Consider the following 27,941-nt stretch of genomic DNA (forward strand, 5'->3'; position numbering starts at 1 on the left):
CATGTCTGTAGCTGGTGCACATCTCATAGGCTTTACTCTCGGCTCTTGGACACTGACGCCCAGACATAAGTGTATCTTAAAGGAACCCAGCAGCCAGTTTCAGACAACTACTCAGTGGTGGGAGGAAATGCTGACAGGGGGGCAGATGGTTTCTTTGGGGAGATGGGTCCTAAGGAGTTAGAGATATGCGCCTGAATCTCTAGCGGGGAGGGATTCTGGCTTGAGAGGTAGATGCAAGGATTACCTTTGCTTGAATGGTTGTGAATAAATGTCAGTAATAAAGGGAACTGAAAGTGGACCATCTGGTGTCCTCTATGACATGTTAACTTGATTCACCCGTCTGCAGTTATTGGTTAAATAAGAGGGCATGAGCATCTGTGATGCACAGACACTAGTCTGGTGAGTTTGGTTCTAGGAAATCCATCACCATTTATCCTTTCTGGTTTGGTGGTTCGTCTGGGGTACCAGTATCTCCTCCCTTACCTCTGTGAATGTTCAGTGGGTCAGCCCACAGAAGGTGCATCCACAGGGATTGGAACGAGTGGCCTCTTATGAGCACTACTGAACTACAACTTCCTATGGGCAATGGACTCAAACACTCATCCCCACTGGGAGCCTCCATCCCTGGCCTTTGGCTGCTCCATGGTAGAGCTTCCCTGTGCACAAGTCAGACCCCAATACTGAAAGGGACATCATCCTGCCAGCTAGTCAGAGGCTTGAATTCACAAATCCATTCCTGTCATCCCCCTGGATCCAGCCCCAGCTTGAATTCAATTAATTGTGGCCAGTAAACACAGTTATATTCCTTTCAGCAAAATGCTAAATTGGCATAAACCTTTGCTTAATATCCGTGTCCTGTACTAAGAATATGAAACCATTTGTGGAGGCTAGGTCATAATGTGAGAAGACTCTCCCCACATGTCCCTCCTTCACGTCAATCAAGGAGGTCGTAAAGCAACTATTAGCCACAGACTTGCCCTGGGTTTTGTGTCTGAAGAGTGGACAACACCAAGCCAGTTCCAGGAGAGCACTTAAGTGGACACAGGTGAAGGTCACTCTGGGGTGTTGGCTGTATGGAGGGCCACCCTGAGGGGCAATACAACCAAGTGAAAGGGAGATGTCATACTGTGTGGTTGGATCCCATAGTCAACGCAAAGTCAGCTGTCCAGCAAGAAACAGGCTCCCTGTCCACATGCCACTGCATTCTGGCCCTGGGCTGTCTCATTTGGCTCACTGAGTGGCCTGCCAGAGGAGCACCTGGGAAGAAGGCCACACACCCAGGCCCAGGGGCAGGGCTCCATGGGTGCCTCTCATCTCCCTTAATGTGAGGGAGTCAGTCCTGCTTTTTCTCCTTCTACTGCCTCTCATGCAGTGCCAGACACTCATGTGCTTGCTGCTCTCTGCTGGGTGTCAGTAGCTTCCTAGCTTGCCACACAAAGCACCTGGCCCTTCTTTCATTTTATTGCTGTTACTTTATTTTCTTCTTCCTTCCCCTCTTCTAGTTTGGGCCCATCAAGTTGGGAGCATATTTTACCATTTCTTAAGTACTATTCTTATTAATTTCAGAGAGGAAGGGAGAGGAAGAGAAGGATAGAAACTGCAATAATGAGACAAAATCATTGGTTGGCTGTCTCCTGCACATGCCCCTTGGGGAGTCAGTCCTGAACTCAGGCATCAGTCCCAACTGAGAATTCAATTATGTCCTCTTGGATTATAGGTCTACGGAGTCACACTGGCCAGGCACACTCTGCTACTTCTATTGGGTAGAGAAAATGCTGAAATATCTATAACAGACAGTTAGCCCCCAAACCCCAAGAAAGAGGATCAGAGAACAAGAAAATGCTTCTCTCTTACCTCTCCCTCTCCCTCTCCCGCTCTCTCTCTCTCTCTCTCTCTCTCTCTCTCTCTCTCTTTCTCTCTCTCTCTTTCTCTCTCTCTCTGTCTCTCACTTGCACCTTGTCTTCCCATCTCCACCTTGGCAGGGAACAGTGTCCATGATGGTAATCATAACCTCTGGAATTTACGAAAAGTATAAGAATGGGTAGGTTTTGGGGGAGGAAGGGCGTGGGCTAAACATCGCATGATCTGGGTGTTGGTTCCTCACCACATATAGAGACCATGTCCCATTATGTTGTTTTGAGATTCACTTGTGGGGCTAACTTAGGTAAAGCACTGGTCAGCATGTCCTGCTCTGGAATTGTCCACTGTTATTAGCATTAATAATGAATATTAGTCACCAGAAGCAAGTTAAGGAAAAAAAGTGTAAGTCAGTGCACCCTGGCCAGTGTGGCCAGTCATTGTCCTGTGCATCACAAAGGTCACCTGTTTGATTCCTGGTCAGGGCACATGTCCACGTGGCAGATCCGGTCCCCAGGCAACCATTAATATTTCTGGTTCACATGAATGTATGCTTCTTTGTCTTTCTCTCTATATTCATCTCTCTCTAAAGAATCAATTTAAAAATGCACCACATTAAAACAAGACAAAACAAAAGAAAACTCATTGCTGCATGTTGTCTCTCAAAAGGGTGTCCTGCATTTGACAATTTAGTTGTTCTGGAGACCACAACTGAGAAATCCAGCAAAGTTCTTCATTAGAATCTGGATTTTTCCATGAAAATATTCAAAAAGGCACAGTACCAAGGCAATGAGGCTTAGAAAGTGCATGTTTAGATAGAGACATCATCTGTGAAGATGGGCATACAGGGGCCCTGGGTAGGTGGTGATGGTGGTGCACAGGGATCCTGTACATGAAGGCCCTATAAATGGGGGTCTCCAGGTCATTAGAAAGCAAGCAGGGAGAGTAAAGGCACACAGAGTCGGTTTCTTACTATTGAATGTACCCCAGAGTCCACCAATATGCATAGCAGTCAGGCAGGTTGGATTTAGGGCATCTGGGAGACAGGGCTGTTAAAAGGAAGACTCTGAATAAAGAAGAGCCAAAGCCTGGCCTGCTTGGCTGAGGAGTTGATTTTCAACCTGTGAACCAGTATCTCAAGGTTCAATTCCAGGTCTGGGACATGCCTGGTTTGTGGGCTCCAAGCCCAGTAGATGTTTTGTAGGAAGCAGCAAATCAATGATTCTCTCTCACCATTGATGGTTCTAACTCTTTCCTTCCACTCTGAAAACAATAAAAATAAATATATCTAAAAATATAAAATAACTTAGGATTTTGAAACCCATAATATCGATTTAAGAAATACAAGAAGGTGCCCTTTGTCATAGTCAGAAGTTTTATGCTGTTCCTTCTTCTCCTTTAATCTTCCTTTATGTTCACTTCCCCAGAGGATTGTATATAATGTATTCTATTCTATACTGGGAAGTTTTGTAATGTTTGCCTTCTTGTTTTTCTCTGCACTAAAATACGTTATCAATTCAAACCTACACTGGTATAATTTAGCTGAGTAAATTCCATGTGCAAGTGGCTTTATTAAGTGTTTCACCAATCCAGTAGCATACCAGGTGGCAATGAAAAAGGGTCTCACTGAGCCAATCCAAACAGGGCTTATTTCCTCACTGCCCCCCAATCTGACATGCTAGACTTTAAAGTCCTTAAAAAATGAGGTTCCAGCTTCCAAATTTTTCAATGAACTTCACATACACTATTCTCATAAAATTAATTTTAAGAAACCACACATTTTTGTAGTAATTTTTAAAATTCACATTGGAAGTTTTGTTGATAACTATACACTCAACAAGCCAAGAGGTGATTTTTTGAAAACCTTTCCTGTTCATGGTTTTTGTTTACATTCCTTGATAAAAATACTGAGGCCTCATGATAACTCGATGTTTGGGCGAGCATACCCTTTATGGTACATTAAATATCAAATATTTGAAGAGAAAGTGCATGAGTAGTTCTACAGTAAAATACATTTCTCTATCAAGGGGCACTTTTGTTCATTTCATTCAGAGGTATAGTAAGGAAAGATAACTGGTTCAGTTTAAGTGCAATCTCTGTTTCAATCTTATTATTCCCATATCAGACGGGTGCTGATGTCATTTCAATAAGCAAAAGGATGCTTACATTTAGATTTCTCCAAACATTGATATCAAACTATATGTAATTTTTCTTCCTACTTATACTATTCCTTTAAAGGTTGAGGACATACAAAATGCCATAGGAAGGAGGTGAACAATTGTTTTGCAGACTTGTTGGAGGTTCCTCAAAACTTTTTTTCATTTAGGTTTTCCAAGGAGAATACTTAATTTGTTTCATGCACTGGGCCTCTAGTATCCACACTAATAAAAGAGAAACCTTCAAATTAACCATCACTCCGCTATGCCAAGCCACACTCACCAGCCAATCAGGAGCGGGTGTGTAAATTAACCTAAACAAGATGGTGGCGGCCACAGAGCTGGAGAAAGCAGCAGGCTTGGGATGCCCACAGTGATGGAGGAAGTCAAGCTTCCTGCCTGCCCTGGCTGACTCTGTTATCTGCTGAAGGCTACAAAGTTTCAATTACAGAACATAAACAAACCCTAGATACTTGCTCCTAGCTGGCCCTGGCCTTTACTCAAGGAGGTGCTGAAAAAAAAAAAAAGAAAAAAGGACGGCCTAGGACCTTGGGTCGCCAGGGGGTGGTGATCAGGCTTGGATGGGATGGCAGGGATGGGATGGTAAGCAGACTAGCAGGGGGCCAGTTGGGCGTGAGCAGGTCATCAATGGGAGTCAGTTGGAGGTGATCAGGACAGCGGGGAGGAGTTTGGAGTGAGCAGGCCAGCAGGGGGCAGTTCGGGTTGAGTAGGCCAGTGGGAGGGAAGAAGGGGGCGAGAAGTCCAGCAGGGGGGCATTTGGGGGCATGCAGGCCAGCAGGGGGGCAGTTGGGGTGATCAGGCTGGCGAGGGGCATTTGGGGGCGAGCACACCATCAGTGGGGGGCAGTTGGGGGTGAGCAGGCCGGCAGGCAGAGTGGTTAGGGGCAATCAGGCAGGCAGGCTGGCAGGTGAGTGGTTGGAGCCAGCAGTCTCAGATTGTGAGAGGGATGTCCAACTGCCGATTTAGGCCCGATCCATGTAAACCCCCCTTTGAGGGGTCCCAGATTGGAGAGGTTGCAGGCTGGGTTGAGGAATACCCACACTGTGCATAAATTCCATGCAAAAGGTCTCTAGTTCATATATAATAAAATTTTCTAGTGGAATTTAACAGACAGATTGAGAACAACACAGTCATAAGAGGAGACTTTAACACCCATCTGGCTTCCCTGGATAGAGCCTAGGAACAAAAACATAACAAGGAAACAGAAGCTAAAGGACAAATAGGATCTGATGGATTTAATTGACATTTATAGAATAATTCATGCCAACGAAGAATATACATTCTTCTCAAGCGCCCAAAATCATTCACAAAGAGAAACCACACGTTAGGATACACAAGCAGTCTCTACTAGTTCAAGAACTGAAATCATATCAAGCATCTCTCAGATCACAGTGGAATTAAAGGAAAAATCAACTACAGTGAAAACAACTGAAAACATCCAAACATATAGAGGATAAATAGCATGTTAATAAACAATGATTGAGTTACCAATGAGATAAAGAAATAAAACAAAAACTTCCTGGAAACAAATGAAAATGAACACACAACAACCCCAAATCTCTGAGATACAGCAAAAAAAGTCCTGTGAGCGAAGTTCATAGCACTACAGGCATATCTCCTTTATTTTATTTTATTTATTTTATTTATTTCTTACAGAGAGAAAGGGAGAGAGATAGAGTTAGGAACATGATAAGAGAGAAACATTGATCAGCTGTCTCCTGCACATGCCCTACTGAAGATGTGCCCACAACCAAGGTACATGGCCTTGACTGGAATCAATCCTGAGACACTTCTGTCCACAGGCCCACGCTCTATCCACTGAACCAAAACAGTCATGGCTACAGGTATATCACAGAAAAGAAAGAAAAGGAAAGAAAAGAAAAGAAAAGAAAAGAAAAGAAAAGAAAAGAAGAGAAAGAAAAGAAAAGAAAAGAAAAGAAAAGAAAAGAAAAGAAAAGAAAAGAAAAGAAAAAGGGAAAGGGAAAGGGAAAGGGAAAGGGAAGAAAAGAAAGAGCAAAATAAAAAAATCAGCAATAAACAATTTAACTCTACAACTTAAATAACTAGAAAGAGAAAAACAAGGAAAATGCCAGTTTAAGTAGTGGGAACAAAATAATAAATATTAGAGTAGAAATAAATAACTGAAAAATACAAAAACAAAACAAAACAATGAAAAGGAGAGATTGTTCTTTGAAAGGATTAACAAAATGAATAAAGCAGTCATTAGCCAGAATCTTCAAGGAACAAACATAGAGACCCAAATAAATAAAAACAGAAATAAAAGTGGAAGACTAACCACTGACAGCACAGAAATACGAAGGATTGTAATAAAATACTATGAACAACTATATTCCAACAAGCTAGAGAGTATGGATGAAATAGACAAGTTCCTTGAAAATTGCAAAGTCCCAAAACTGAATCACAAAGAATAAAAAAAAAATCAATAGGCTAAGAACAACTAATGAAATGGGCTAATGAAATAGAAGTAGTAATAAAAAAACTCCCACCAAACAAAAGCCCAGGTATAGATGGTTTCATGGGGAAGTTCTACCAAACATTAAAAGAACTAACACCTATACTCCTCAAACTATTTCAGAAAATCCAAAGGAAGGAACACTTCCAAACCCTTTTTGTAAGGCCAACATTATCCTAATTCTGAAACCAGATGGAGACACAACAAAGAAAGATAATTATAGTCCAATATCCCTGATGAACATAGATGCTAAAATACTCAATGAAGTATTAGCAAATCTCATCCAGAAATATATTTAAAAGACCATATGCCACGATCAAATGGGATTTATTTCAGGGATTCAAGGCTGGTACAATATTTGTAAATCAATAAATGTAATATATCATATAAACAAATTGAAAAATAAACAACACATTATTATATCGATAGATACAGAAAAAGCATTGGACAAAATCCAGCACCCAATTTTGACAAACGCTCTCAGCAAAGTAGTAATAGAGGGAGCATAGCTCATCATGATAAATGCCATATCTGACAAACCTACAGGCAACATCATACACAATGGGCAAAAACTAAAACCATTTTCCCTACAAACAGGAACAAGACAGGGATGACAACTTTCATGATTACTGTTTGATATAGTAAGGGAATGCTAGCTATAGAGATCAGAAAAGACGAAATAAAAGGCATCCCAACTGGAAAAGAAGAAGTGAAAGTGTCACTATTCGCAAATGACATATTGTACATAGAAAATACCAAAAACTCCATAAAAAAACTATTAGAATTAAAAAATGAATTTGGCAATATGACAGGATACAAAATTAACTTCCAGCTATCTATGGCTTTTTTATATACCAATAATGAAGTTACAGAAAGAGAAACTAAACAAAAAAAAAATCCAATTTATCATTATAACAAAAAAATTAAGATACCTAAGAATAAACTTTAGAAAGGAAGTAAAAGAACTGTACTTGTAAAATGAGAGGACATTGAAAAAAGAGGTAGAGGAAGACATAAACAAATGAATGAATACACTGTGTTGATGGATTGGCAGAATCAACATCATTAAAATGGCCATATTGTCAAAAACAGTTTGTAGATTCTATGCACTCCCCATTAAGATACCAACAGAATAGTTCACATACCTAGAACAAAGTCTCCAAAAATGCATCCTATATAATAAGGGCCTAATATGCAAAATGACCGAACAGCAGAATAACCTGCGTAATGAGTAGCCGCTATGATGCGCACTGACCACCAGTGGTCAGATGCTCAACACAGGAGCAGCCCCCAGTCCTCAAGCCCCAGGCCAGCTAAGGCAAGTGCCAGTGGGAGCCTCCGATCACCCCTCTGGTCACCCCACAGATCAGCCCTGATTGACGGCCAGGCCTAGGGACCCTATCCAGCATGAATTTCATGCACCGGGCCTCTGGCACAGAATTTAAAAAAAGGCCTTGAATAGCCACAGCAATCCTGAGAAAGAAGTACAATGTTGGATATATCACAATGTTAGATATTGAGCTATATTACAAAGCCACTGATTCTCAGAACTGCCTGTTACTGGCACTAGAACAGGCATATAGGTCAATGGAAGAGAACAGAGAATCCAGAAATCCACCCAAGATGTTATGCTCAATTAATCTTTGCAAAAGGATAAAACAGCATACAATGGAGCAAGATAGTCTCTTCAATAAATGGTGTTGGGAAAATTGGACAGATACTCGCAAATAGTGAAAGTAGACCCCAAATTACGTCATATACACATATAAACTCAAAGTGGATAAAGGACTTAAATGCAAGATGGGAAACTATAAAAATCTTAGAAGAATCCATAAGCAGCAAAATATCAGACATATACCTTAGCAATATTTTTACTGATTCAACTCCTAAGGCAAAGGAAACTAAGGGGAAAATGAAAAAAAGGGACTACATCAAAATAAAAAGCTTCTGCTCAGCAAAAGAATCCATCAATAAAACAAGTATGCCCACTGCATGGGGGAATATATTTGCCAATGTTATCTCCAGTAAGGGTTGAATCTCCAAAATTTACAGGGAACGCATAAAACTTAACAAAGATAAACAATCCAATAAAAAAAATGGTCAAAGGACTTAAATAGACACTTTTCCAAACAGGACCTATAGAAGGCCAAGAGATATATGAAAACACTAGAGGCACACCATTCATGCACTGAGGAGGGAGGATGCCAACTGAGGTGTACCTTACCCAGCCTGTGCCCTCTCACCTTCTGGGAGCAGGCCTAAGGCAGCAGTCAGACATCCCCTGAGGGATCCTTCGCGCTGACATGGAGGCTTCAGCCACCTCCACTGCACTTGCCAGCTGTGAGCCTGGCTTCTGGGAGTGCACTGACCACCAGGGAGCAGGTTCTGTATTGAGGTTCTTCCCCAGGATGGTCAGTGTACATCATAGAGACCAGATGTACTGCTGTTTGGTCGATTTGCATATTAGGGTTTTATATATAAACACTAGGTGCCCAGTGCATGAAAGGAAGTGTGGGATTCGGTGGGCACGGGGGCAGGTCTGGGCCCATCTTCTGCGCCCCCGCCTGGCCCCTCCCGCCACAGCTCCTGGTCTCCTGTGATACCCATCTCTATTGTAAAATATTTGTAGCCAATGTTAATTGGGTCTTTCAACAAATGCCCATAAATGGGACTGCCTGTTTGAAAGTTTGACCATATTTTTGTTGACTTCAAGACATGGAGGGAAGGAGGGATGCGGGAGGGAGGGAGGGAAGGAGGGAGGGAAAGAGGGAGGGAGGGAAAGAGGAATGGAGGGAGGGAGGAAGGAAGGGAGGAAGGGAGAGAAAGAGGGATGGAGGGAGGAGGGAATACTCACTTAGTGTTCCACTTAACAATGCATTCATTGGTTGCTTATTTTATGTACACTGACCAGGGATCGAACTAGCAATTTTGGCCTGTTGAGAAGACGCTCTAACCACTTAGGTACCCTGCAGGGTGAAAGTCTGCATATTTTAAGGCTTTCAGTAAAAATTTCCCAAGGATCCTTCCCCAGTAGAGCATGGGGGTCAAGTATCTCCATTCTGGAATATGGAATTTCCCTCTCCAATATAGCCCTGCTCATACCCGAGGGTGGTTTCAGGCAGGTGGGTCCCACCCTCATGATGCTCTCTATTGGTTTGCAGTTCCCCGGGATACATGGTCAGGACCTCGCTGGTCCACAGTGCCAACTGCCAAGTACCCGGTTTCATTGTCACCACCTTAGGATGGATCTTCTCCATGACTTGCATGGACATGGCCTAGTGGCAGGTTTGGTACATGGAGAGCATCTCCGCCCCCTCCCGGGCCTGGCCTGCATAGTGATGTGGAAAGTCTGCACTTACCAGTCCAACAGCCTCCAGAGCAGAGCCATAGCGTGCCACCGCTACACCTACAGTGACACCTACCTGCGGCTCAATATCCGCATAGCTCAGCACCTGCTGCTGGCCGCCAGCCTCTTGGCTCATGTTCATGGGCCTGCAGAGAGTGTGCATGGCTCATCTTCAGAAGGAAAACAGCTGCAATCTCTTCTTCACTTCTGGAGTCCTGAACATCATAGCTGGTGCATTTATCTTCATTGCTGTGATATGCAACTACCGCTCTGTGATGAATGAAGAGGGCATACGCTTCCTGCCATCCTTCCACATCCCCTTCAGACTGGACCGGCAGGAGATCAGCAGCACCTTCCCCGTGGTGGTTCTGGATCCCATCCTGATGCTATTGATGGGATCCAGAGGCTGTTTACCCTCTCTTACCAGCTTCCCCCCAACAGCCAAGTGTACCCTGAGGTCTCAGAAGTGTGAAATTCTCGGTTGCATAGTTTGCAAATCCACAATGAGCAGTTTATGGGGGTGAAGTATTATCAGGATGCTCTAGCAAATAGTTCTAAGGACTCACTACCATAGCAAAGGCCATATTGAGCAGAAAGTGGGAATTTGCTTTATGTCCAAATTGGGCTCATTGGTTAATGAACTTTCATTTAAAAAATCCAAAAACACTATTGCCCACCTGTCTTATTATCCAATATAATAGAGGGATTATGCTAATTTACCCTCATACCTTTGCAAAAATGATGGCGCCCATAGCCAATAAGGAGTGTATATGCTAATTTACTGCCCCACCCTCAAAGATGTCAGTGCCCACAGCCAAAAATGGTGGAACCCTGTACACTCTGCCACACCAGGGCAGCAGCCTCTAGCTCCAAGTGGGGAGGAGTGTTTGAGTCCAGGGCCTAGACTAGTTACCTGTGATAGCCCCTGAGAAGTTGTATTTCAGTGGAGCTCCCGGGAGGCCACTTGTTCCAGTCCCTGTGGATGCACCTACTGTGGGCTGACCCACTGAACAGTCACAGAGGTAAGTGAGGAGATACTGGTGCCCCAGAATGAATCAGCACAACGGACAGGATAAATGGTGATGTGATCTCCTGGAACCATCCTCAGCAGCCTAGTGTCTGTGCATCACAGATGCTCATGCCCTCTTATTTGACCAGTAATTGCAGATGGGAGAATCAGGTTAACATGTCATAGAGGACACCAGATGGTTCACATTCAGTTCCTTTTATTACTGACATTTATTCACAATCATTCAAGCAAAGGTAATCCCCACATATACCACCCAAGCTCAGAAAGGAGCCTGACCCAATATCTCAAGCAGGAGGCAACCAGTAAATTTTAGTATTGGAGAAATGACCCGAAATGCCTTCAACTTGTGCTTCCTTCCAGCCACAGCCTGGACCCGTCACCCTCATCTCTTAGCCCAATGAGGCTACTGGCAGACCTGCAGAAAGGGCTAACCTGGGCAAGGTCAGGCAGCATCCATCAGTGGCTGCCACCCTGCAGGAACTTAGATCACTGTATTATCCATAAACCACCTATCCCTTTTCATGATTTCTCCCTCCAAAATCCTGCATTCACCACACATTCCCTTAGCGGGAGACTTTGGAAATCCTTGGCGGACAGGTGATTCCAGGCAGGTTTGGATTGAAAGGCTGCCATCATGAAATCACTAGTGCGGACCTTGACCCTGACACCTCACCTCTGATGGGCTTTCCTCTCCTCACTGCCGTCCTCACTTGGTTCCATTGCATCATCTTCCCTCAGACACCACTGACAAGGATTTGCAAGCTACCATCACCTGGCCCAAAGCCCCCATTACTTAGATTGCTATCAAGGAGTCTTTTTAGTAGCATCTGTCCTAGTTCATATGTCCGACATTTGTCTGGGGGGGAGGTGTTTCATGACAACATGTAAGGGGACAGAGCAGTGAACAAGACACTGACTGTGTGGACCCTCTAGTGACTCAGGCTCTCTAGCACTGCTGATGGACAGCACATAGGAGGTCCCATCACTGTGGACAGAAATGAGAAGGGGCTCACTGTGGTTTGCAGGGAAACCTCGACACCCCTCATCTGAGGATTTGGTCCAGGCGGCCTTTGAGGAAGGAGACATCATCCAAGCATAGCTCCTAGAGGCAGAACAGGCTGAGGAACTGAGAGGGGACAAGGCTAACACACTGCTCCTCCTGCTCCAAGGTGGTGGGAGAAGACAGAAAAACGTGGGAGAGGAGGAACCGACACAGATTGCCCATCTGGCCCAGGTAAGGAGCGAACTTCTTCAGAGTGTACAGCTTCCAGGTACAATTTACCTCCAAATCCTGTACAGAGTTGAGCTGCACCATACCCAGGATGTTAATGTTTCCCTTCGACACAGCAAAAACCTTCAGCTTCTTACAGCAAAGTTGTAGCAAAACTCTCCTTTCGCTGACTTTCTTAATAAGGTGGCTGAGGGACTCATCAAGGACACCTTTCTTGAGGCAAAGGTCTACTAACACCTCCATGGGGGCCAAGGGTGGATTTGGCCCAGCCCTTAAGCTATCCACTTTCCCCCTTTTCCTCATGGGCTGTGGTGCCTCAGGCTCCAGCAGTGAGCACACATCTGCTCTGGTTCCGGCCCACATGATCCAGAACTCCTGATGAGCTCCCTTCTGTAAATTCAGCATCTGCATTTTCCACCTCCTGTGGAGAAAATAGGATGTAGACTGGGGTGCATTAAGATAACAGGGAATGAGACCCTGACCATGAGTCTGGGAATATGGGCACCTGGGCCAGACACCCGATGGGACTTTTACTCTATACCCCAGGAATCAGCTGCTACTTGCTCTACTGGGATCCTTCGTGGTCCCCATTTCTGGTACCTTTAAGTGGCACCAGGAAGGTTGGGCTCATGTCCCTTCGGTCACCCTCTGTATCTTCATCAGCCCTATATATGCGAAGCCTGCTCCAGAATGACCCCAGCAGTGGCTCCAAGGCCTCCCTGAGCTCTCCCTTTGGCCCTGTACGCTCCCATATCCCAGATGTAACTGCTCAGATCCCCAGGGCTCTACCAGGCTACTGAATCCCCCTCATCTGTGTCGAGTCTCCTGGGTAAGCAGGGCATTGAGCCCATTGAGCACAGCCTGCAAGATATCGTGGTAAGGCTCCCGATGATTCATCAAGGCCCCCAGAGGTAGGCAGGGGAAGGGCCATGTCTGCACAATGGCCTTCAGGACTTTGCTGTGCATCCCGGCCAAGGCTGCTGTGAACAAGGTGGGAAGAGCTCCATAGGAAGCCACTCTACTGCAGCGATGGCCGAGGCTTTATCCCTCAGGAGGCTCTGGCATGCCAGGTCCAGGAGTCTGTGTGGAGCCTGGCAGTTCATCCTGATGAAGCTGCTCTGAAAGAGATCCTGGGAGATGGTAGGGATGAAGGCATCATGTCAGGCTGAGCATGAGCAACCCCGTTCCCTCTCCCTTCAGAGGAACCAGCTGAGGGCCAAAGGCACTGCTCTGACAACTGGAGCATCCCAATTTACCCCAATCCCGGGGATTTCTGCTTAGGGACCAAAAAGCCACTCAGCCCTGTCTCTCCTAGGCTGGTGGCAGGACAAGCACCTCACCAGTCACCAAGGAGGGGTGAGATGACCACTGCACCCCTCCTACATCTACCCACTGCCTACCTGTAATTCTATTGTGCAATGAGTAATGGGAAACCAGAGAGATGGTCCCACCATTTTCAGGGAAAATCTTTCCAGGACTGAAAGCACCTGGAATAGGCAGCAGCCCCTGGTCCAGCACCACGTCTTGCTAAGCTCCAACAAATAAAACAGATGGGGAAGATTAAGGAACACCCACACAATGCGTACCTTGTGGACTTTGATATATTTTAAATGAGAAAGAGTAAAAGCAGCACAAAAGATTTCTAAAGCATGGGAAAGCTAGAGGTGAGAAATATAACCATTAATTCTGAGATGTACATTTTATTGTGTGTCCCTTCTATGAATATTAGAATAACCACTTAGTCCATGACAACAGAGGGCTCTCAGGTCACAACTAAACCTCCTCTCAAAATGGACTGCAAGCCCTGGTCGGTGTTGCTCAGTTGGTTGAGCATCCCCCCTTGCACCCAAAGGTCGCTTGCAGGCTCCATTCCCAACACCCATTAGGGGTTGGGCTGGAGCCCGCTGATGGATGTTTCTCACATCAATGTTTCTCTGTCTCTTTCTCCCTTCTTCTCTTTCTAAACATCACTTGGCTTTTATTAAAGAATTCCCTTAAGACCTACTGTCAGACAAACAGCCTGGCTGCTAAAAAATCGAAAATGGATTTTGCCAATTTGGCCTACAATAGGTTCATTAGGAATGTTCTACTTGTAGAGAGCTGGGAAACTTGGCCTGTAAACCTTTATGAATGGCACACATCAAAATGTTTTGGATTAAGGCTAATCTGCATCTAGAGGAAAAGGCAAAATCTGCTCATTTGTAAGGAAAGAAATGCCAATTCTCTGTGGGAACTTGGCCTGCACGTCCTGGAGGACCACCTCAGGCTCCTGACTCACCAGAGTGGACATGGTGCAGGAAGCCCTCTGCTCAGACCTGGGCAGTGACTCTCATGCTCTAGCTTCTGATCCCTCCTCATTCTCCTCAGAAACCATTATATACCCCATCTGGCCATACCTTCTTTTGAGGTCCTAGCTAAAATGGCAACTTACAAACTGAAAGCTGAACCTTAGTACTAGATCTCCAGGCAGTTAACCTGATTGGGTTTTGCACTCTGCACACCTCCAACTAAATCTTAGGTCTATTCATGAAAGGAAAAGAAAATGAAACCAACATGGAAGTAGACTTGATGGGTTGCTGGTACCACACCTAAATTCCCTAATGTTCCTGTTAACACACCATTAGGCAGACAGGGTATCCTCTCAAGAGAAAAAGGAATACAATGCAACAGTATTGAGTACCAAATAGTCCCTGACACTTGATGTTACCTCAATTGCATATCCGTGCCCATTCAAAGAGGAACAGAGGGACAGTTGTTATTCCAGATTTTGAGGATCAAGCCTTTCCCAAAGGAGGTAGGGCCAAAAATCACATCTAGGGATTGATCAGGAGAGGGGATTGGCTGCAAGTTTGTAATGGGACCAAGGGAATCACCCAGGACAACGTGTACACTTGGGAAACTCAAAGGCTCTGACTGGATAAACTTGAGAACTTAAAAGGCTGGTGGTTAAGAAGAAAATATGGTGAATCCCTTAAGCCAAAGTTGGTGCGGAGTACAGGCAGGAGGTTCAATCACCTTCCCTCTGTGGAGGTTAAGGGCATTTCCTCCAGAAGAACCAGATGAGCTCAGCAAACTGGCTTGAGAAAATTAAATGTAAAAATGTGGGCTGTGCAGAGGCCAGAGGAGAGGTGTGGCAGCGGAACCTGGGAAGTGACTTATCCAATTCTGAAAGCCACTGAGGGGCTCTTTGAAATCTTGGAGGCACAGAGAAAAATACACCTGGGCCAAAAGACCTATGTATCCCTATCAAGGAGCTGCTCCCAGAGGGCATTCTCTTTAGCTCAGGCCTCCTCTTTCACATCCCGACCTTCCACAGGCATCAAATTAGGCCCAGGCAAGTTCCAGGGGCCTGGCCCTAAACATGACTGCCCAAGTCTGTATGGTAACTAATGTTTGCTCACCCCCAGGGAACAAACCATGCAAATTGGCTTCATAAAGCTCCTTCTGGGCCTAAAACTCTCACTCAGATTGTGAGGGAAGAGTGTCCTCTCTCAGGATTAAGCACAGTGCACACATACAGCTCCCCCTTCAAAAATCTGAAGCTGTACTAGTATTTGGCATGTAATGATCTGCCATATTATGGGATATCCCATGCTGCATTGAGTCACAAATTGTATCTTTTGAAATAGAGATAGAAAAAGAGGGAGAGGGAGAGGGAGAGGGAGAGGGAGAGGGAGAGGGAGAGGGAGAGGGAGAGGGAGAGGGAGAGGGAGAGGGAGAGAGAGAGAGAGAGAGAGAGAGAGAGAGGCGCATAACTTTTCTGCAGGCTCCTCTCTACCCACTCCAATGTGATGCCCAAACAACAAACAACTCTCATATTCCAGGGAGAGGGACCATGTGACAGATTACCACAGTGGTGTTCACCAGAAAATTTCAGACTGGTTGATTAGATTTCTGGAAGAGGTTCAAACTGTAATGAGTTCAGGAAATTAATCTAGACTTGTATCCTGGGCTTTCAGCATGAGTGGTGCCACATGTGAGCTGTATTTCTCTTTAACACTGACATTACATGCACCAGGCAGAATCTGGAAAATTGTAGGAGTCCAAGCTTAGGCAGCTTTTATGAGATCCCAGTGTCCAGGAGATACAAGAAGACCGGAGGGACCACTTAGAATGACCTACAAACAAAGTCTGAGCCGAACATGCCTTCTTCTTGAGCAAGAAGCACTCCTCTTTCCACCCCCCTGCAGAGCCTGCTTTCCCAGGGCATGAGCTGTGGCACTGGAGGCAGGAGCACATCTGCATCAAGGGCTGTCCTTTCTGTTCTGTATTGGACAGGCCCCATTGATGCCCAGCACCCACACATGAATCTGGGGATCTGGGGGATGTTTTTACCACATCCTGGTCACCTAACACCTGCCCTCATCATGGCCCTCACTTATGTACAGCCCACAGCAGCCTTTGAGCACATGATTCCTACTGAGATCCCAAGGCATATGCCCTTCTGACCTTTTTTTTTTTTTTTTTTGAGTTGGAGGGTGGTCCTTAGAATGTGCTCCCAAGGCTGGGAGCCCTCTTTATGCATCCCTGGAATGTCAGTCAACCTCTCATGAGCCTGATGCTGGGCACACCCACTGTTGACAGAAATCAGGAGTTCCCCCCAATTCATCTGAGCTGTTTTGGAGAACATGACAGGCTACAATGTGCAGAAGAAAAAACAACATTCCAGCTACTTTCCTGGATTCAGAATGGCACGGAGGATGCAGGAGGATGCCCTTCCTGGGTTCCAGAGTAAGCCCTGCCTCTGTGGGCCTTCACAAGCCCTGGGGATCAGTCCCCATGCATGGGCTTTCCCACATTCAGCTCTTTTAAACCAGACTTTGAGCAGACAAGCTTCCACCTTGCGTCTTTCCCTCTGAAGTCAGAGCTCTTCTTACTCTGACGTATATTGTCCTCTGTGCCTTTTGGAAACTCAAAAGTCTCTGCTCACACTACCTGCCCTGCCTGTGCCCAAAAAGGCCTGGTTTCACCTCAGACCCAGTGACATCTAGACTAAACAATGGACTGCCCTTCTTTCTTCCTCCCCAAGGAGGGCATGCCTGACGTCCAGGGCACGCCTGGCTCTAGCCATTTAATGCCAAGGGAGGTGCTTCTAGAGGCACAGGAGAGGTGGGTGAGGAGGAACACACCCTCCAGGCTGGAAGGAATGGGAAGAGAATGGCCCAGAGACTCCCATGAGGAACCTTAGAATGAGGGACAGGAGGGAAATGGCAGCAGAGCAGGAGCCAGTCTTCCTGTCTCTGACAGAGCTGTATCCCTTAAATATTGGAGTCCTGTCTACTGGATTGTGCAGTTGGGGAATGGGTTTGGGGTGCAGGGGTGGCATTTTGGGTCAGGACTTAGAAGCTTGGAGTGTCCTGAGGGTCTGGGTTTATTTGCCCTAGCCTAGATGAGGTGCCAGTGACTTTCCCAGATGCCCAACCCCAAAGGCACAGAGTCATGCCAATGGAGAGTGCAGGGCCAGCGGGGGAGAGTGTCAAGCACAGATCCTGGACACAAAGATGAGGAGAGGTCTGGAGGGAAGTGGACGGCCCAATCATGGCATTTAGGCCTGCAGAGGGATGCTCCTGGTGATGTTTGCACTTCTGCCCCATTAGTCGGTAAGAATTATGCTTCTGACCAGAGAAGGAGAGAAAGGCGTCTGCTACTGCATCCCTGGAATCCACTGACCCTAAATCTCCAACTCCAAGCCATAGGAAGCCCATTGTGGCTGAGAGCAAAACCAGATACTCTAGGTTGTACAGCCCGTTCTACTGCAGTGCATTCCCCTGGAGGGGTGCCATAAGCCTCAGGGTCACAGAAGGACAGGCTTCATGCTGGACAGGAAAACCCACTATGCCCTGTGTTGAGGGCTGGCAGGAGGCACTGGCACAGAGTGGACATGTTCTCAGGGACATCCCGGGTCAGCGGATCCTCACCTGCCATAGCCAGACCCCTCTCTTCTCCTTCAATCCTTGATTTACTCAAAGATTCACTGAGTGCCTAAGGTACATCCACTGCTACTCTGGGTGATCGGCAGGGACACCTCATGAGAATGTCATGGTCTCCTTCAGAGCATCTCTGATACATGGACCCTCACTCTATTGGGTAGACACACGAAAAAAAAACATGTGAGCTGAAAAATGAGTAAATCACAGACTGGTGTTGCTTTGCACAGTAGAGCAGGGCACAAAGAATGGTACCTCCAGCTAATACAGTGCCAGCAATCTTAATAACCATCGGAAAAGTTACTTTTCAATGGCGATTATAAATTTTTGTCACAATATTAAAAACTCTGTTATAAATATACTATACATATAAGTAAATAAAGTAATAAAATCTCTACTTAGTGTCTTGCGCTTTTAACTGTTTGACAATTAAAAACTGAAATGAGCCTTTGTAAAAGATTTTCAAGAGTAGTTTAAGGTGGCTTGTGGTTCTTCTGGTCATACAATTTTCCATATGTTGTATCACAAATCAGCGAGCTGGACAAGACGCCTAATGATCCAATTAGTTAGGAGTCATCTTACGCGCAGTTTCAGAGCTGATTACCTCTGTCAAATTCTGAAAAAACACAGGGGGTAGTATTTCCTTTTTGTATCCATCGAGTTCTTTGTGTAAGACAGCTTGTAACCTTGAGTACATATCATGTCTAATCATACAACTGTCATATCTATACAGGCAACTTCTAACTTTGAGTACATATCATATCCATATAGACACCTGTAACCTTGGATGAACAAACACTTGGCAGAATATGATAATTAATATCTGTATCAGTGCTTCAGCCCCTGTAGATGGCTAGCTTGCAAGGTCAGACAGTTAAGTTTATCTTTGCTATTATTGAAGCTAAAAACAAAGTTATTTTTTTATAGAATAAGAGAGTATCTAAAAAGAACAGAGTAGTTCAAACAGCAGTTTAAACAGCAGTTTTCCAAAGGAGGGACCACCATGCTTCACATACAGAGTGAGAATCTTTTCCATGCACTGGTGAACTGTCACACTGCTTTCTATGTTTGGATTACCTTCCAAGGTCCCATCCTTCCTGCTGCCTACGTGGGGACCTGTCTCTGGATGAGTTCCTTTAGTGTGAAGCTTTCTGCCCTCATGGCTTCCTTGGGAACCTCTCCATCCTTTTTTTGGTCACAACCATGTTCCTCATTTACACTTCTTGGAGAGTTGGCATTGTAAACTTGAAGCTGGATTCTGAGTCACTATGGTGAGTAAAAGCAATGCCTCATGTTTGGCAGAATTTAAGAAATTACCGACGCATTTCACTTTCCTAGTCCCATTTCTTATCTCTCAAGACATGAGACCTTGGTAGGGGCCTTAAATTGACTTCATTTTCCATGTGCAGTAACTGAGGCTTGAACGAGTGAGTCACCTGCACTCATATCTCGGAGTGGGTCATGGGATGGTGACACAGAACAAGGCCCCGGTTCCTGGTCTAAGGCTCCCGTGGCCATCACCTGTGCCTGCCTGATGGGGGTGTGCCTAGAGAAGTCACCAGAGAATGGGAACATGCCACTCTATGGGTGGCAGCGGTGGACAAGATCAGGGTCATGGGCAGAGAGCAGGAGTCTCCATTTAGGTGACAATCACCCACCACAATCCAGGTGCTCGGCAGGTCTGTGCTCAGACTTGGTGTATGGACCCAGACTGGTCTTCCAGGAGGATGGGGATAGGATGGTGGGATATTCACAGTGAAAACCAGGAACGATGCGCAAGCTCACAAATTGGGTGTCACCCTCAAGACCTGGGCAGCAGATGAGCTTGGAGGCCCCTCCCATATATTAGGGAGAGGGTATGAAAGGGGTGGGGAGGCCATCCCAGCACCAGGCTACAGGAGGCATAGCTCCAGGTCATCTCCCCCTTGGCCTGGGCTCTGCTCTGCCCCTCCTCCTCACCCTCTGCACAGGTGGGTCATACTAAGGACGGCACCTTCTGGCAGCCCAGGGCTGACCCTGCTCTCTGCCCCAACCTACTCTGGAGTCATGGCCTTGACCTCTCCTCTCAGGGTCCTGGGCCCAATATGTCGTTTCATAGCCACTCTCAGTGTGGCTGAGACACAGGTAACACGAGGGGTTACGACTAGGTGGCCTTAGTACCAGCAGCATCTGTGTGCAGCCTGATACTCCCAATGCATGAGGGCCTGGTCTATCCAGCTTCCTTCCCCAGCTTCAAGGCCTCCCTGACCTCCTTGGGCTGTAGCCAGAGGACAAGATGTGCACTATTGGTACTTTGTTTCAAGAAACATCCCTTACCCATAGTGGTGCAAGCTCAGGGGAAGAGAGACCAAAACCTACTTAACACCAAACACTAGTCAAGTAAGTCTGAGGTCCCTCATGCCAGCCCTGCTCTGAGCAGAGTTGCTGAACATGGCGTCCCCACTCTTGGTTGCAGCTGTGAGCCCCCGCTGGGCAAGCTCTTATCCAAACAAGGGCACAGGGCTCTGGCTGTAGAAATTTTGAATCTCTTCTTCCTGGACATGTGCCCACAGACACCTCTGTCACATGGTTTCAGCGCAAGAGCCCTTCAGAGTGCATCAGTGTGCCTCGCTGGCAAACGCACCACGGGGCCCCTGTGAGCCACCACTGGGTATGTGCGTATCCAACCATGGATGCATCAGCAAACACTGAGTCTTCCCACCCCACAGCTGCAGAACTCTGGACACCACCATTGTGCCTTTCCAGTGTGCAGTCCTTTTGAGTCCCACCACTCCAACAAACGGCTCCTGGATACCTCTGTGAGCACCAGCTGGGCACACACTATTTCAACCATGGGCACAAGGCAGCAACAATTGGGACACACACCCTCCCGGCTGCTGACTTCACCACCGCAGTTGCGCCTTTACAGCAAGCAGTACTACGGAGCCCGCTGCCCCTATAAGCAGCTCCTGGGTGCCTCCTGAGCCCTGGTTGGGTGTGCTCCTATCCAAACAAGGGCGTACGGCACCAAGAGTAGAAATTTGGATTTCCCCCTTCCTGGCTGTCTACCTAAGACACTGCAGTTGCATGGTTTCAGCACACAGACCCCTGAGGTCATCACCCCAGCACACAACTCCCTGGTGCCTCTATGAGATGCCATGAGGCACACTTGTATCCAACCAAGGGCTCAAGGCCCCAGCAGCAGAAACTTGGACTTCCTCCTCCTCAGCTGCTGACCTGCAGCCACTGCATTGCACCGATCGAGCACGCAAGCCCCATGAGCCTGCGACCTCGGCCGGCAAACCCTGGGTGATTCTTTGAGTTGCCACAAGGCACAACCATGGCCACTGGCATCCAGTGCCTGTGGTACTGACACTCCAGCACAAGGGCCCCTGGAGCCCACTGCCCCAGCAGATAGCTCCTATAAACCTCTGTAAGCAGCCATTGGACATCCATATCAAACAAAGGGCACACCTTCCCCAAAGAAAAAACTGAGAATTCTCCCTCCATGGGCCCGGTGGAACACCACAATCACTCCAATCCAGCGTATGGGCCCTGCAAGCACACACCCCTTGCAGATAGCCCCGGCCCCTCTGTGTCTGCCGCGGGGCATGTATCTCTCCAACCAATGGTGCATGGCTCCCTCAGTAGGATCCACAACATCCTGCTCCTGGACAACTACATCTGGAAAGCCTGCTGCTGGATCCTGAACCCCTTCATGGTTCAGAGAGGGAAATCAATGTGACCAGAGTCCCACTGCCTCAACCACAGACTACGAGACACCCGACCACCATACCCCCACTGTCATGGGCTCTGGGCCCCTTGTAGTGAGTTGCAGAGTGATGCTAATCCAGCAAGTGTCACACCACACCGACCAAATTCACAGTCCTGAACCTCAGGCCCTGAGACTCCTTCCTCCCAGGCTGTGGACTCTGGGAACCAACAGTGAGCATATACCAGTGAGACCTCTGACAACCTTTTCCACAAGAGCGGGAACCACAATCACAGTCAACATAGTTTGCATAATGAAGATGGGGGTGAGTCATATTGCTGATCCCTGACGAGACTTCATCCATGAATAAGAAACTAATATCCAAGACACAACTACCTCAAGATAACTCAAATAGCTCAAGTAGGGAGCTCCACTAGATTAACAAGTCCAGACGACATGAGAGATCACACCATAGGAACACCCCAAAAGAATCTGGGGAGCAAAGCAGTTGGATCTAGGGCACAGAAACAATTAAATATTGCAACAAAATATGGGGAGACAAAAAAGCAATCTCCAAAGAAAAGAAAAACAGGAATCAACGGAAAAGGAGGTACATGCAATGGAGGCAAGTAACATGTCAGATAAAGAATCCAGATTAATTGTTATAAGGATGCTCAAATGGCTGGATGCCAAATACACAACTGGTGAGAATTATAAGGAGCTGAATGAAAATGTGACCTACAGGAAAAGGAACCAAAATGAAATGAAGAATGACATAGCTGCAAAAATGACCACATTGAAAAGCTTATATAGTAGACTAGAAGAGGCTGAGGACCACATCAGCAAATTAGAAGACAAGGTAGAAAAAAAAACACACAAACACAGTGGCAACTGGAAAGAAAACTTAAAAAGCAAGAGGACAGCCTAAGGGAGCTTTAGGACAACACAAAACAAAACAACATTCGCATTATAGGGGTACTAGAAGAAGAAGAAGCCAAGCACAGAGTAGAAAACCTATTGAAGAAATAATGATAGAAAACTTACTTGATATTGGCCAGATAAAAACAAAAACAAAACAAACAAAAAAACCCACAATAACTATGCAATTCCAAGAAGCACACCGAATGCCAAACACCATGAACCCAAAAACACCAACATCAAGACACATCATAATTAAATTGGCAAACATCAACGACAAAGTATGAATCTTAAAGTGAGCCTCCGCTGGGCAAGCTCTTATCCAAACAAGGGCACAGGGAGAGACAGAAAGTTACCTACAGGAGATATCCCATTATAATATCAACTTATTTCTCAACAGAAACACACCAGGCCAGAAAGGAATGGAATGAAATATACAAAGTGATGCAAAGCAAGGGGCTGAATTTAAGAATTCTATACCCAGCAAGGCTATCATTCAAAATTGAAGGTGGAATCAGGAGATTCACAGACAAAAAATGGCTAGGAGAGTTTATTACCACCAAGTCAGCAGTGCAAGAAATGCTAAAGCGGTGCTGTAAAAAAGAAGAAACACAAACATTAAGAATAAAAATGATGGCAAACAAGTACTTATCAATAATAACATTAAATGTAAATGCATTGCCCTAACCAGTTTGGCTCAGTGAATGAGCGTTGGCCTGCGGACTGAAAGTTTGATTCCACTCCAGGGCATGTACCTTGGTTGTGGGCACATCCCCAGTGGGGGGTGTGAAGGAGGCAGCTGATCGATGTTTCTCTCTCATCGATCTTTCTAACTCTCTATCCTTCTCCCTTCCTCTCTGTAAAAAAAAAAAAAAATCAATAAAATATATTTTAAAAAAATAAATGTAAATGCATTAAATGTTCCAATCAAAAGACATAAGGTAGCTGAATGGATAAAAAAAAAAAACATGAACCATATAGTTGCTGTCTGCAAGAGACCTACCTCAGAACAAAGGATTCACACAGAATGATAGTGAAGGGATGGAAAAAAAATTCCTGCAACAGAAATGGAAAAAAACTGGGGTTGTAATACTTATATCTGACAAAATAGACCTCAAAGTAAAGGCCATAACAAGAAATAAGGAATGACAGTTTATAATACTAAAGGGAGCAATTCAAAAAGAATTTATAACTCTGGTAAACATATATTATCCCAATACAGAAGCATCCAAATACATAAAACAATTTCTGGAAGGTATCAAGGGAAAATTCGCTAGCAATACATTCATAGTAGGGGCCTTTAATACCCCGTGACACCACTGGATAAATTCTCTAAACAAAAAATCATCAAAGAAATAGCAATCCTAAGTGGTAATAAGTTATCTAAACTTGCAACATAGAAATTAGAAAGAGAGCAACAAGAAAAGCCCACAGTACCCAGAAGGAAGAATATAATAAAGATCAGTGCAGAAATAAACAACAGAGAGCCAAACAAACCAAAAAACACAAACAATACAAAAGATCAATGAAACCAAGAGCTGGTTCTTTGAGAGGATTGAACAAGATTGATGAACCTTTGGCCAGGATCACCAAGAAGCAAAGAGAGAGGCCCCAAATAAACAAAATCAGAAATGAAAGAGGTGAAGTAACAACTGACCCCACCAATATACAAAGGATTGTAAAAAAAAAAAAAAATCCTATGAACAACTCTATTCCAACAAACTGGACAACCTAGACGGAATTCACACATTCCCCGAAAAATACAAGTTTACAAAACTAATTTAGAAAGAATAAAAAAAAAAAAAATAGGCCAATAAATACTGATGAAATTGAAACAGTAATCAAAAAGCTTCCAGCAAACAAAAGCCCTGGTCAGATGGCTTCACAGTGGAGTTTTACCTAACATCAAAGAACAACTAAATCCAATCCTCCTCAGAATATTCCAAAAAGTGCAAGAGGAAGGCACACCTCCAAGCTCTTTCTATGAAGCAAGCATTACCCTAATAGCAAAACCAGATAAAGACACCACAAAGAAACAGAATTACAGGCCTATATCCTGGATAAACATAGATGCTAAAATCCACAACAAAATTCTGGCAAACCGGATCCAGCATGATATCAGAAAGATCATATAACATGAACAAGTGAGATTTATTTCACATATGCAAGGCTGATACAATATCCACAAGTCAATAACCATGATACATCACATAAACAAACTGAGAGATAAAAATCAAATAATCATATCAATTGATGCAGAAACAGACATCTGACAAAGCCCAACAACCTTTCCAGATAAAAACACTCAGCAAAGTGGGAATAGCAGGATCATAATAAAAGCCTTATATGGCAAACCTACCATAACATCATACTCAATGGCAAAAAATTAAACCATTTCCCTTAAGAACAGAAATAAGCCTGGGATGCCTGCTTTCACCACTCCTGTTCAACATGGTACTAGAAGTGCTAGCCACAGAGATCAGACAAGAAGAAGAAATAAATGGCACCCAAATTAGAAAAATAAATAAATAAAATTGTCATTATTTACAGATGACATGATACTGTACATAGAAACCCCTAAAAACTCCATAAAAATTAGACTTAATAAATGAATTCGGCAATTTAGCAGGATACAAAATCAACGCCATTTTTATACACCAATAATAAACTTACAGGAAGAGATTTACAAAACAATCCCACTTATCATCGCACCAAAAAAATTAGGATGCCTAGGAATAAACGTAACAAAGGAGGTAAAAGACCTCTACTCAGAAAATAAAAAGACACTGAAAAAAAAAGATAGAGGAAGACATAAACAGATAGAAGAACATACTGTGTTCATGGATTGGTAGAAGCAGCATCATTAAAATGTCTATACTACCCAAAGCAATCTATAGATTCAATGCACTCCCCATTAAAATACCAACAGCATATTTCACAGACCTAGAACAAACTCTCCAAAAACTCATCCGGAATAAAGAAAAGATCGCGAATAGCTGCAGCAATCCTGAGAAAGAAGAACAAAGTAGGAGGAATCTCAATACCATCTATCAAGCTGTATTACAAAGCCACTATTCTCAAAACTGCCTGGTACTGGCACAGGAACAGACATATAGTCCCATGGAATAGAATAGAGAACCCAGAAATATACCTAAACCACTATGCTCAGTTAATATTTGACAAAGGAGCCAAGAGCATACAATGGAGTCAACACAGTCACTTCAATAAGTGGTGCTGGGAAATTTGGTCAGATACATGCAAAAAAATGAAACTAGGCCACCAATTTACACCATATACAGAAATAAACTCAAAAATGAATAAAGGACTTAATCATAAGATAGGAAACCATGAAAATATTAGAGGAATCCACAGGCAGCAAAATCTCAGACATATGTCAAAGCAATATCTTCATCGATCCAGCTCCTAGGGCAATGGGAACTAAAGAGAAAAAAAATGGATCTACATCAAAATAAAAAGCTTCTGCTCAGCAATAGAATCCATTACCAAAACAACAAGAAAGCCCACCACATGGGAGAAGATATATGCGAATGTTATCTCTAATAAGGGTTTAATCTCCAATATCTATAGGGAACACATACAACTTAACAAAAGGAAGATAAACAACCCAATCAAAAAATGGTCAACAGATCTAAATAGATAGTTTTTGAAAGAAGACATAAGAAGGCCAACAGACATATGAAAACATACTCAAAGTCACTAATCATCTGAGAGACGCAAATAAAAATGACACTGTGGTACCATCTCACACCTGTCAGAATGATAAATATCAACAAAGGTCAGGTGCTGGCAAGGATGGGGAGAAAAAGAAACCCTTCTTCACTGCTGGTGGGAATGCAGATGGGTGCAGCCATTGCAGAGAACAGTATAGAGATTCCTCAAAAAATTAAAAATGGAAACTCCATTTGACCCAGTAATAAGCACTTGTGGAAATATATGCCAAGAAACTTGAAACACCAATCAGAAAGGTTATATGCACCCCTATGTTCATAGCAGCACAATTCACCATAGCTAAGATTTGGAAACAGCCTAAGTGCCCATTAGCAGATGAGTGGATTAAAAAACTGTGGTGCATCTGCACACTGGAATACTATGCTGCCATACAAAGGAAGGAACGCTTACCATTTGCAACAGCATGGATGGGGCTGAGGAGCATTATGCTGAGCAAAGTCAGTCAGTCAGAGAAAGATAAATATCACATGATCTCACTCAGTTGTGCATTATAATAAACAACACACACTGATGAACAAAAATGGATCCAGAGACAGAGAAGCATGATCAGCTGCTAAAACCTCAGAGGCAACGTAGGGGAAGGTGGGGGTGAGGGGGAAAGATCAACCAAAGGACCTGTATGCCTGCATACAAGCCTAACCAATGGACACAAACACCCGGGGGTAAGGGGGAGGTCATGACTGAGGGGTGAGGGGATATGGGGCGATAAGAGCACATATGTAATACCTTAACCAGTAACAAAGATAAGAAACCCTCACACATATCATCAGGTGAGAACTCTCTCTCTCTCACACACACACACACACACACACACACACACACACCCCGGGAGACAGGACCCTGTCCTCTCAGTGGGCATCACCTCTTATCTCCAAACCTGACCACCACTTTCTCACCGGCTGATCCAGAGGACGACGTTGGCCACAGGCCTTATGCTCTGTCAACAGCGACCTTTCCCAAGTGGACACTGCCCACCGTCCAGCAGCCACATTTCTGCCCCTTCTGTGTCCCCCACGCCCTGGAGCAGGGCTGGGCTGGCCTGAGAGCCCACAGACTTGAGGAGCCAGAGGAGCCGATCCCGGGGGTGGGGTGGGGGGGCACCCTTTGTCAAGTGCAAAGTCGGCCAGCGGAGGTCCAACAATGAACGCCGGTGCCCGAGTTCCATGAATTGTTGCGTGTCAGTCTCCTCAGCGAGCGCCACGTGTGCGCAGCCCAGGGCCTGGCCTCACACGAAGAGCCAGGTTTTCCCTCAGGCCTTCCCTCCAACCCCCGGGGAGCTCATTTTCAGAGGAAAATGGCGGCGGGGAGGGGCTGCGGGGTACCATGACCAGCACAAGCTGCCCCAAGGAGGAAGCAAGTTCACCCTGGAGAAAGCAAGAACCCAGAGTGTGAACTTCCCTTTCCACAGGCCGCGCTCCTCACCACCTGGTCTGCACAGCACAGCGGCTGGAGGGAAAGCAGCGGTGGCTGCCTGAGGAGCTTCCTGGAGCTGCGCCCTGGGTCCTCAGGGGCGAACCCTCGCGAGATCCCCCCAGATCATG

At 45.2% G+C, this 27,941-nt stretch overlaps 1 pseudogene across 1 annotated transcript in view; it reads left to right on the top strand.

Moving 5' to 3' along the window:
* LOC307096509 (melanoma antigen preferentially expressed in tumors-like) overlaps positions 1-27,941 on the top strand; it is a 313,827-nt pseudogene that overhangs the window by 96,665 nt on the left and 189,221 nt on the right. The gene's annotated exons all lie outside the window — the stretch shown is intronic.

The sequence above is a fragment of the Cnephaeus nilssonii genome, assembly GCF_951640355.1.
Source record: "Cnephaeus nilssonii genome assembly, chromosome: Y".
Taxonomy (NCBI): Eukaryota; Metazoa; Chordata; class Mammalia; order Chiroptera; family Vespertilionidae; genus Cnephaeus; species Cnephaeus nilssonii.